Source organism: Fringilla coelebs, assembly GCF_963513975.1.
Source record: "Fringilla coelebs genome assembly, chromosome: 5".
Classification (NCBI taxonomy): Eukaryota; Metazoa; Chordata; class Aves; order Passeriformes; family Fringillidae; genus Fringilla; species Fringilla coelebs.
The window spans coordinates 60,179,974-60,192,719 of record NC_140033.1 but is presented as its reverse complement, the minus strand read 5'-3'; the positions used below and the strand labels follow the sequence as shown (position 1 = coordinate 60,192,719).

At 44.3% G+C, this 12,746-nt stretch overlaps 1 protein-coding gene across 1 annotated transcript in view; it reads right to left on the bottom strand.

Annotated features, from left to right (window-relative positions):
* PTN (pleiotrophin) overlaps nt 1-10,724 on the bottom strand; it is a 78,819-nt gene extending 68,095 nt beyond the window's left edge. Inside the window, exon 1 of the mRNA XM_084206908.1 lies at nt 10,399-10,724. The gene's annotated coding sequence lies outside the window, so the exon portion shown is untranslated. The remainder of the gene's footprint in view (nt 1-10,398) is intronic.
* Nucleotides 10,725-12,746: the final 2,022 nt, after the last annotated feature.

Below are 12,746 nucleotides of genomic sequence, written 5' to 3'. Positions count from 1 at the left end.
TACCCACATTAAAAGCCAAGGAAGATGAACACCATTTCCAAAGAGTTTTAAGAAATGCACAGAAGCCTAGTTTTACAGAACTCAACCCCTGCTCTTCCATCAACTTTCACATCTTTTATAATGGGACTGAAGAGAGGGAAAAGCCAGGCCTAACTCACAGACTGACCCAGCTGCTGCTACAGAAGCACTTTCTGCCTTCAGTGGTTTAGCTCTGCAAGGCAGCAAAGCCAGAACCATAAAGGAATCTGAGCAATGAAAACCAGAGTTCACCTGGGATCAGCAGCTGCAGCTTGGAAGTTGTTCTACTCCAAAAAGCATTTAGACCTAGAATATATCTTTTAAACCTGAAGGAATAGAAGACAGATACAAATGAGATTAAAAAAATATCCCTTTCATTTCATAACAATCACACTTTGCAGCAGACAGTGAAAGCCAAGCTTATTCTCTGCTAAGGGCACTGATCAAAGGGTAAAATGTTTTTTGCAACAGAAGTTACGATTATAAGGGGAGAATAAAAAGAAAGAAAAAAGAAAAAAAAATATCAAAACACCCTGTCCTATGAAGCAAATGAAAAGGACATGCACAAGTTGAAATAAAACTTCTATTTTTTTTCAATTCTACAATAATAGTAGGAATAATGGCAAATAACAATTACAAATTATTTCAACCATTTCCAATTATTTAATAAATAGACAATTTTATAATAACTTGTAACTATTGCAACTGTTTAAAATGTTTACAAATACTACACTTAGTTTTTAATTCTCAAAGGTACAATTTGAAGAAAATTTTAAATGGATCAGGAAAGGATAAACTTGAGAAAATGCTCCTTGTTGCCCACTGCTGCATTCTGCAGCACTTATTTCTGAGACATCATGATCATAAAAACGCCCTAATGAAGAGCATGAGCTGGACATCACAGAGCATCATGAAGAGCTTTCTGTAGCCAATCTATCTCATACATAGGCTAAGTTCTTGTTCCCACTCTCTCAATGCCCATTAAATGCTGGAAATGTTCAGATACAAGCTAGAATTCCACTGACCTGAAATCACAGATTCAGTAACACAAAAATTTCCATTTCGATAAGCCTTAGATGAAACATTTCAACCTCAATTTTTCTTGACTTAAGACAGATAATTTACACTTCACAGACTTCTCCTGCTCTGAGTTTTTTGTTTGTTGCAGTTTAAACAAGACAAGAAATTCCCACCCACAATTGCTTGAGAAATCTCAGTTGGTAAAATCCCAACTGGAATCAGAGCCTCATTGCACATGATGAAAGTGTCAATGCATAAAGATGTGAACTTGTCATTTACAGTACATGTTGCACAATTGGTAGCTCTAAAGTTATCTAACACATTTTTGCTATGCATCCCTACATTTTTTCAAGTTTCTCCCAGCAGAGACTTGCTTTTGGGGTGTGTGTAAAGCATGATGTCAGGGCAAAGTCTCTACACATCTCTCCCTGTTCCTCTATAAAAACACACTCCTGCCATACCCACTCATCCCACGGTTGTGGTTAGCACAGGAAAGAGGGGCTCTTATTTAAAGGACTTGCAGACAGAGTCATAAATAATTCAAACTAAAACATAGTACATTGCAACTAAATGAACAAAGGAGATGCTGTAAGATGCCACCTTTCCTTTTTAAGCCCTTTTCTTGCGTGGCAATGTTCAACCTACCACTGTTCCCTAAAGCTCTCGCCCTTTAGGAAAACCAGACAGAGGTGCTGTATTTGGGCACCCAGAAGCAGCCAAAGAAAGGCCAGGAACATGTAGGACACCACATGTTCCACCAAAAAAGAGGAGGTGTTTGTAAATGTTAACTCCATTGCAAAATGCTGGAAGTGCCTATAAATGTTTCTGAAAGCAGCTTCAAAGTAACTTTTCTGGATCAATATTATGAGTAAGAACAGGCAGTTCACTTTCCTATCCCTTTTTGAACTTCTGATGTTCTTTTTCCATCATGAAAGCATGGCAAATTTTCCAGGTAGTTACAGAGAAAGAAAATGTTCCCCTCTCTCCTGAGTTTCTGATTTCAGCCAACTTTACAAAACATTTCAGATGCTAAGCCCAGAAGATTTCTCCCTTCAGAGACAAAACCAAGGGTTGATCCCAGTGGGAAGATGGAAGCCTCCACCTCTTATCAGGATAAGCTGAGAAGCTTCACAGCACTAGTTTGCCATTCAGGGACAGGTTTGGCCAGGGGTTATGCACCCATTTGGCCCAGACTCTGCCTTGGAAAGGTAGGGTTATTAACATGGACTGACAGAAGCAGTTTATATTGGAAAGTAGAAGAGAAACCAGCTCATCATTAGCTTGACTCTACTAAAATAAATAAATAAATAAATAAATAAAGAGAAGAGCAGCTCATGCTTAAACAGGTCTCCAGAAATGTACCAAGTGAAGCTGTCAAAGGCCCCATGGTAAATGTATTGATAGAAAACTTTTCACAAGAGCTTTCATTCCACCCACTCACAAAGGCCATGGGCCTGAACACATTATGTCATCAGAGTTTTATTTCCACTAATTATGTGAAACTTTTAAATGAAGTTTGCACGATCAAGCAAAGATTTCACATGCACTATTTACTTTGTCTAAGTAAATCCCCCTGTTCTCAGTGAGGTAACTCAGAGCCCATAAAGATGCTCCAGCAATGGACAAGACACACACAGACTACAGCTCAAACTGGAAGTGATGGAAAGAATGGCACCTCTTAAAACATATACACCTATAATCCCAAGGACAACTCAATATTAATGAGTCCAAAATGCAAACTAAAACCCATTTAATGCCAGACTCTTGAGCTAAACAAATAAGAAGGGAGAAGAGCTTGCCTTTTCTTCTTTACCACCCCATAAATACAGTTTCCCATGGTATTAGCAAGCACAGCAAAGACCCAGTTCAATGCAGATACCCCTACTTAGGCAGCCCATAATCCCTGCCAGCTCTTCACAAATCCTCTGCTGGTGGATGGTCTGTTTGGGATTAGTACTAGAAGGAAAATGAGAGCAACCTTCAGGCTCCCCTGAACTCTGCAGATCTCTGGTCGAACCGGCCAGTGGATCACTGTACCGTAACCAGCTCCCACATGGGCTTTCTGATTTGGTTTGTGGGGGTTTTTTTGTCCTTCTGCTGCACAAATAAGCCTAGAAGAGGAGGAGGCCCAGAGCACAGAACAAGTATGCTAATGCCATATCATACCAACTGCCATGCCAACAGCAATCACACACACACACACGCCTGCTCGCACGCTCCTGCCAAATAATCACTTCAGCAAACATCAACTACAGAGATTAGCAAAAGCGTCTGACAACGCGCAAATCGGACAAGAAACACGGGCTGAAGGCACAGCTTAGCAAAGTGAGGATTTACTAAGTGAAATGACATGAAGTTCCTGAATCAAAGCTCGCAGCATTTTTGGAAGACTGCTGAAAATCCTATCTGTTGGCTAGTAGATTTTTTCCATCCAGCCGTCCCTACTGCGTATCAGCTGCAGCCAGACAGGCTTCTAATAAAAGCAAGTGACTCTTGCACAAAGGAAAATATCTCTCTGGCCTCTGGGAAGGCAGCAATCCAAGCAAACAACCAGGCACTCAGGTGGCACAAGCTATTGGGAAGCAACCACGGCATCTCAGGGGCTTTTCAGCACCAGAAAGAAACCTAAATCCCTACAGTAAAAAAAAAAAAAAAACAAACCTAGAGGTTTTCCAGGTGGAACTATCCTAGGCAGAAAAAGAACTTCAAATTATTTCTGTTCAATGTGATGGGGAGGGGGTGGAGGGAGGCTACTTTTAAACATGCAATTTTTATTGTGTGAAATAAAGGAACAAAGTGTTTTTCTATCAGATTTAAGGCAGAATACCAGAACAATCTAATATCTCTAATTTACAAAAAGATGCTTCACTCCAAAGGTACTTTCAACGAAAGGAATGAGATTTTGCTTCAAGAAGCACAAGAGTCACAACCATTTAGCAGCATAATAATGCATTTGTGTCTTATTTTGAAGAATTTGTTGCCAAAACAAAGGAGGAGGTACTCTTTCTAAATCTTAGACTGAATTATATATTCCTTATTCTGATGAAGCTCTTGCTGAAGCATCAACTTTGCCTGAATAATGTTTGGAGGATGTGTGCCTGGTTAAATATTAATCTCTCCTAGACAGGAAGAATATTATTTCTAGCAAGCTGAAAAAGAACTAAATATTGAAATGGAAGAAGCTTGGTTGTCTGAAAGCAAGCTGTGACTTTGTAGCACCATTGCACATACACCACCATATCAGAACTGCCATCTTTCTACCAGGGCTATTTCTAAATCAATTCCTATCTTACTTCCAAAGACAAGAAACCTTCCTTACGAGCTCCATCCCTTACCATCTGACAAAGTGCCTCAATGAGCAATACAGAAATTTTAAAATGGGCATTTTGAGACAATGCCACTCTTCCCACTGCTGCTCACATGCTAAAGCTGCTGAAAAAAGAAGAAAAAAACCAGAACACCTAAAATAGTTATCTTTAAAAACAAAGTTTTTGATACAACAAATACCTTTACACAACATATCAAGCACATTTTGGGTGCTCCTATCACAGAAAAAAAGATGCTACAGACTGTGAGCCTTCTGTTGTTGGCTACAGATGGGTGCATACATTTGCATTGCACTACTAAGGCTCCTTTGCACTTCGAGATACATGATGTGTGAGGAGTAGAGCTAAAAAATAAATACATACATAAAGGAATCTGTTGTTCTAGTGATCCAGTAGAAACAAGGAAGCCTTAAATGCAAGAGCCATATCATCTTTAACTGGTTGTGAAACCAATGCCACTGTTTGCATGGCTCTGAGGAAAAAAAAAACCACAAAAATAAAAGAGAACAAAACAAGTTCTGTGCCTGATATCCACTGGAACTGAATCTGAGAAGTTAATTCAGTTATTTCTGTGCAGGGACACTCTGGCTCCCACAGATATTTATGTATTTAGTGGTTGTGTCAATGCACAAGGAATTCAATTCCAACATACCTACGGAGTCAAAATATCTGGTTTTCTTGCCTTTTTAATCCTTAGGGACAGAAAAGGCAACAGACAGATGCAATTAGCAAAGTCAGATGATGAAGACAACAGCAGAGTTGTCTCTGTGCCTTAATGAGCTCAGAAGATGAAGACCAACTTTGCACTCCAGCCTAAGAAACAGTCTAGCTCCTCCTCATAGTCCTGTGCCTGTCTCCACTCAGCTGGACCAGCCTCCCTAAAATATCTGAGCATCAGCCCAGGTGTGCAGATGAGGCTTTCAGAAGGAAAGCAGAGCCCATCCAGTTTTGTCTTCCCTCCCAATTGTTCTGTCCGGTTTTACTCTTGAGAGTTTTTGTACAGATAGGGAATTCCTCCAAAAATACTGCTTGAAGATGGCAAAAATTCTGTTTCATTTATGTGGTTATCTACCTACCTGCAGACCAGTGTCAAAATACAGATTTAGACTGGGGTATTGGAGAACTCCTCCTCTTTCTCTTCCCTCCCCACAGTCATTTGATGATGGTTTCATCCACAACTAAATAGGGGATGTTTACAAGGTCCAAGCTATGCTGAAACTGTGCAGAAACTAATGAGGAAGGAAGATTTCTATAATGCTCTTGTGAAACATTTAATGAGCTCTGAAATGGTGCTGGCAGGCCTCAAAGGAGAAAGGCCCAGTTTAAAACTTTGCTAAATGGCAGTGTGCAGGAGCCCCAAGCACTATTTATTTTCAAAGACTATTTTTATCTGAAAATACCCAACTCCTGTAACCCTCTTCTGCTCTAAAGGTCTTTACCCCTCTGTTGCAGCTGCCATGTAATCAGTGGCACTTGCCAAGCAATGTGCTCCTAAGGCCCAAAATAACACATTAATACGTTTTTCTTAATGTAATGGAACTGGATTTTGCCTCAGATATAGTTAGCTCATCTCCTCACCTCAAGAGGTCCAGAATGTGCCATTCTGGGAAGGCTGGGAAGGGCTCTTTGGAGTGGAGGGATGGTGAGGGTGAAAATCCCCTGGCTTTATCAGTAATACAGCTCTCTTTTATTACATTCCCACTCCCCCTTCTCATCTCCCATCAAGCTGCCTACAGCTGTGTTCTCTCAATCTTCAGCCTGAAAGACATGAAAAAGCAGCCTGCAAGACGACTGCAGTTTTGCAAAAGTCACTCCCACACATATAGACAAGGAAGCAAATAAAGTTAAAAAATAAGAAAATCATCACAGTGCCACTGCAGAAGGTAGAGCCAGATATTTCGAAGTGGCACAGTGGTTCTGTTCCTTGGAATAAAAGAAGATGAGACACATTTGCCAAGAGTTTGGTGAAGTCCTGCCGACCCTTTCTACCATGGTAAGGTGAACCATTGCTGAAAACAAACTGAACTACTTTAATACACCACCTGCAACAGGGCCTTCTAAGTCTTCAAGGTCCTTATTTTTCACTTGGGAAAAAACTGTAGGAGCCTGAAAAGAGTCTGAAAGGTATTGACGAACTTGGCATCACAAGATCACTTTTTCTGGCAACTCAGAACAAGAAAAATATTAAGTGAATTCCATACTGACTGCCAGCTCTTATTTCATGGATTGGATCAAGCTCATGTTAAAGGTAGTGGGATTAAAGAGATCTTCAGCTGATGACCACTTCTGCTCAATCTAAAATCAACACTTTTCAAAGCATATTTGAATTTTAAAAAAAATTGATATGGTCTTTATTTACTGCTTAACACTGCTGACACGAGTAACAAGAAGTCAGTACCCTGAAATTCAGTGATACACAGAAGATGTGCCTTTTCTCATCTGGTTTCCTTGCTGCTCTGTCAGTCCACAGAGACACTGCCATACCATTTCTTATGCAACAACTCTGCTCTGCGGGTTATTGTAGTAAAACAAAAACATCCACATTACAGAAGACATTGCTGGCTCCTCTAATTCCATTTTTCCACAGTGCTTCTGCTGAAGAAATTGATGTCAGACAACTAACTCACATTTCCCCGAACTCCCCTCAAACACACAGTGAGCACTTGACAATGCCCACTTTGCTGTTTTCCTCCCCACGGCTCCACTGGAGAGGACCCTCTGTGCATTCAGAGCAGCACAATGAAGAATGATTTCCAAAGCATTAACTTGGAGCCATTGAGACTTGGATGTTTTCAAAATGACTCTATTGTGCTCAAAGGATTCTAGACTACCCCAGCTACTCTAGAAGAGAGTCTTTTTCCCCTTTCTCAAAACATCCATCCCTTGAGCCATCCCTGGAGCGCATTGTTGGGGCCGATTCCTTAGTGCAGCAAGCTCCATCAGTCAAAGCTCAACAGATACAAATAATATCAGGATATGGATATAAATTAGTGCGACAGAGCCTAAATAGTTTTGACAGGTTTGGTAAGTATATATAGCGACACAGAATGCCATTCCTGCTGTCAGACATCAATATGTAGACAGAAGATTGGGGGCACCATGGAAACTCAGTGACATAAGAGTGGTATTGATTGGATAGAAAATGAGGCTGCAATTTAAGCTTAAGGCTGCCAGAGATGCCAAGAATGGAGAATGACCTCCAGCAGTGAATTTTCAGCCTAAGCTCCCTGTGAACAAGGCAGTCCAAGAAGGATAAATCAGGGACAAGCTCACCAGGGATATGGCTCAAGCGAGTGTGGCTCCCCTAAGCAGATGAGAATCACTCTGTGTGTGCACGCGTTACAGTGACCTACTTCGTTCAAAGACAGCATTTTGTATGGTTTATTATGGAGCCCTGGAACAAAGAGATTTCCTCAATTAAAGTCCTGAAATGCATCCTCTAAATGAAAATGCTTTTGATACGCTGACCAGCAAGAGGTTGTAAATATCGAGGCAAAGCATACATTGTTAAAGAGCAATTCCCACAGAAAACACCACAGTTGGGAATGTAGGTAATGAGGGGGCCTGAACAGAGCAGAAGCAATGAGCCATGCCAGCTCCATCCCTAATGCCCTAGTCTTACACTAAAACACTTGTTATACCACAACACTAGATAAATTGTATTTTCCTTGACAAAAAAACCCGACACACACAAACACACACAGAGAAAAAAAAATAGTATGAGTTAAATGGGTGCATTTTCAGAGCTTCTGTAAAGAATTATTTTTAATTGTTATCTAAGGAGTCAGGAACAACCATTCCCAGAATGATCAAGAAGAAATGAGGACATGTCAAGGAAGTACCTTGCCGAAGTCACGACCGCTGGAAGTCCACTAAGTAATAATATTCACATTTGGGGCAGAAAGATTAATCTACACAAAACATCCACCAGTAGAGCTGTGTCAGGAATAAGATAAGCTTCCAAAGTGTCCCCAGTGTCAGGCATATGGTACTGGGATAGCAGCACTATGTTTTGTAATCCTATAGTGAGACAAACCTTCTGCTGGCAAGGATGCATCAGCCACAGACTGCATCTCAAATAACTGGGGACAGACATCTGGATAACTGCAAAAAACCTGTTTTTCTTAGGCCACTTCTACACTATAAATGAATATTTACCATTTGTAAAAGACAGGTTTGTTGCTGGCTTCTCGTTTTCCCCACCCAAGAGCTGACTCGGGAGTAAAGTTGGTGAGTTTCTGTCCTTCAGTTTCACCCAAAGCTCGATACATAAAAGAACACTGAAGAGTTTAGCTCAGTCTGGAGACAGGAGTTTATTAAATCTCCACTTCCCTTCACTTTAGCAAAAGTTGCTAAATTATACAGCAGGAATTGGTTTTGCTGCTTTTTGGGGTCAGGTACGGGGGGTTGGGGTTGGTTTTTTTTTTAGTTTGATGAAGTACCCTCTCCATCACTCCCAAATTTTCTTTCCTACAGCAAATTAACAAATTCTGTCACAAATACACTGGTTCCTTTTCCCCTTCAAACTATTTCTAATGATCAAAAGTTCAGACTTTTTTTTTTAATTCTTATTCTTTTTCAGGGAGGAAACCAAAACAAAACAAACACACAGGAACATTATTTTTTTTTTTTTTTTTTGTAATCAGCTCAAGAACACTGCTCAGAACACATAAAAACCCAGGTATTTCTTCATAACAACTTTTACTTTCCTTCTCTCTTTCTCTGTCTTCATCCCTTCCCTTCCTTCTCCCTAATACAGTCAATTACACACATCGTTTATTTCTTGTTCAGAAAGCTGAGCTTTGCTAAAAGATCAAAAATCAGTGCCCAGAGGGAAACAAGGAAAGGACATCGACTCAAGAGCTGATGAGCCACAGGTCAAATGTTCCTCTGCTGTAATGCAAGTCATTGCAAGCAAGCAGGATCCAGTTAAAACACCACTATCCATAGCTGCAGGGTTATGTGGCAGAGAAAGATTTAACTCCTGTCACAAATGTTTCCCCAGCGCTCCCAAGAACCAGGCAGTCCCTCAGGTGTGCATCCTAGGAGCCAGCTCCCGAGGGCACCGCCAAGTCAAAGTGCAGTGGCCATCCAGCACCAAGGCAAAGGCACTGGCAGCGTGGAGGAGAGGTGCAACAGCCAAGTGGAAGGGGAAGGAGCAGATAAGCTCCCGCAGGATGGAGACTACCTCTCCCCTATGGAAAGTTGTACTTTTACAAAGGAGGGTAAGGAGTTAGAAGCACCGAGGGTAAGGAGTTAGAAGCACCGAGGCTGGAGACCTGAAACATTTGCAGAATAACATGTACGTTCAACAAAGAGGAACCTGTGTTTTCACCATTGTTAACTCAGATTTTCCCCCAGCCTATCCCCCCCCGAGGAAGAAGACACAAACTAACGGCAGCACTTTCAGATAGATCTATCAGCACTCGCTAGATTTAGTTCTTTCACCTGGAGTAAATTAGGGATGAGAAGGCAAAGTCCCAAGATAAACATCAGCTGAAGCGCTCGGTCTGAAGGCACAATTTAAACTCCCGAGTTCCAGCCGGGACGTTCCTGGCACAGGGTAACTGGGACCCGCAGGGGGTTTGCGCTCCGCCGCCCTTTTGTGGTCTCGAAGCGGACCTGCCCGAACACCCTGCGGCCCTTCCCGCTGGGTCACGTCACCCACGGCCACCGCTGTCCCTCTCCCCCTGCGCTGGCATTTAAACGCTCCAGGCACCGAAGCACCGCGGCAGCGCTCGCCGCCCGGCCAAGCGCGGTCCCGTTCCCGCTCCTGGGCACTCCCAGACTCACCCGGCACCTCGGCCAGGTGTCTCCGGGGGCTCAGGTGTCCCCCTCAGGCGCACCCCTGCTCCCACCCAGCCCCACGGCCCCTCTGGCCGGTCACCCTCTGCGGAGTCCTGCTGGGGCAAGTGTCCCGGAGCCACGGCAGGGACGGGGGGAAGCGCTGCCCACCCTGCCGCCGGGGAACGAGCGCTGCAGGCACCATCCCTCGGGCAGAGCCCGGGAGCGCCCGCCGCTGCCTCGGACTTACTTCGGGCGGCAAAAAGCTCTTCTCCCGCAGCTGAAAGGGCCGAGCCGCGACCGTCCCCGGTGAGCAGCGGCCGCTTCTGCCGCCGCTCGTCCCTGCGCTCCTCACGGACGGGCTCGCCGGCTCCGCTCTCTCTCCCGCCGGAGCTTTCTCGCCGAGATTTTTATACTGGAGGCAGGGAACCTGATCCGCGCTTTGACTCGGCGGAGCCCGGGCTGCGGCGAGGCGGCGAGAGGAGGGAAGGCAGGCGGGCGCCGGGGCAGAGCGAGCGGCCGCGCTGCCCCCTCGTGTGATGCGGAGGGGGCGCGCCCGCCGGGCGGGTCACCCGCGGGGCAGCCTCGCCCCCGCCGCGGGGCTGGGCCGGGCCGGGCCGGGCCGGGATGGGCCGGGCCGGGCCGGGATGGGCGGGCACGGGGGCGGGACGGGACCGAACCGCTCCTCTCTGCTCCTCTCCGCTTCTCCGCAGCTCCCCCGGGAGGAGCGCGCCGGGGAGCTGCTGCAGCGGGGCTCGCCCGAGGGTCCCTTGTTAGCCCCGGCAGCTTGCCTTCCTCTTCATCACCTAGGGAGAGGCACCTCGCCCTACAGCCCGGCCGGTGCGGGGCTCAGCTGCTTTTGCAGGTACAATCGTCCCCCGCAGCTTTTGCCCCGGTCACCTTTGGCTGTCAGAGTTTGGAGAGCTCTAACTTCGGCCTCGCTGACTTCCAGATTGCCATTTTGACACGGGAGTGATAGGGTGGAAATACTGCTCGGGAGTGGGAAGCAAGAAAATAAATAAATAAAAAATTAAAACCCCACAGCCAACCCCTTGTCTCCACTAGCCCCCCACCCCCAGCTTTTAATTTCCACTTGGCCTAAAAGCGCTATGAGAACAACTTTTGCCATGCCATTTCAACGCTTTTGGTCGTAGCGGTTGCTGGAGTTGTATCAAGGCTTTCATTTAGGAGCAGGCTTTTCCAACTTTTAGGTTCATTACATCCACTGAATAAGAGTGTTCCCCAATCCACAGCTTAATTTAAAACTACATGGACTTGTTCCAAACTCCAGGCAATTTCTGTGTAATTCCCTCTCCCCAGAGCAAGTCTCTGCCTTCACTTGAAAGACTGGGCCCATTCACTGCTTAAGTCTCAGCTGGGTTTGCAGCTTGCAGCTCCTGCTCCAGGTTTGCACTGAAATCCAGTTCAGATTCCCCTCCTGTTTCCAGAGGAATGAGCTAAAAAAGTAATTTGTCTGGCACCGTACACATTGCATCATCTAACACCTACCATCTGTGACAATGAAAAGCACTGTACAGCCAGTCCCAGAGCGGGCAATTGCACTCACCTGGAGTCCTTCTCAGTAAAGTAAACTAACCCTTTCCATCCACACCTTGACATCTTCTTTTCATCACACAGTTATGTGCTCAGTCCTGGCATGGCTGTTCGGGATTTGCACCACCAGCAGGTTTAATGACAGTGATGTAATTTAAAACAACAATTTTGATTTGCAGTGTAAAGTGATGGCTTGAGGTGGAGAGAATATCCTTCCTAGCAGCTGGATGAGTGGAAAGGAGCACTCAATGGCATTTGTATTTGAGAGCATGCAAGGCTGAATGAATGCTTGCTAGCCAGCTTGCACCTTCCTGGGCTGTTCTCAGTGAAATCCTGGCAGCACGGTGCTAAGCACGACAAGCAGCTAGAAAAAGAAACTTTCCATCAAAAAACACCTGGTAGTGGTTGACACTTTGCAGACCCAAGAAATTCTCCATACAACCACCGTAGCACATTTCAGATGATCAATCCTTTCTGAGTAACAAAGTAGGCAAGAGAACAATGGCTCTACGTTCACCTTGATCGAAACCAAAACAGATTTCATCAGAATGGGCCAAGAGATTTCACAGAAATCTGAGAGTTAGCCAAAACACTGCAAGCTTAGCATTTTCATAAAACAGTGGAAACCTTGCAGAAAGCAACTGCTTTTCCCAAAGATTTGCATGATGTTAGAAGCCTCATTTGGCCTCTAAATTTGGAAGCAATGTCAAGAGTTAATCTTCGACTAAATTTGCTCCCAGATTTTCTCCATACCTAGTTTTTCACGGCTCCGATGTTATTTTCCTGAAACTGAGTTTACAGAAACTGGTTTTGTGTGTTGACTCAGAATCTCCAAAATAAAACTGCTAGCAAGGTTAGCAGAGTTTCTCAGGGGACAGATGATTGTTCGAAGCACCCATGACTGAAAAAGGGAGTGTCTCACTTTTTGATTGCCAAAAAAGTAAATGTTTTTTAGTGTTCATATTATTTGTTTCAATGACACCTCGAGGCTTGACTGAGGTTTCCATTGCAACAAGCATTGTAGAAATACAGGAAAAATATTCT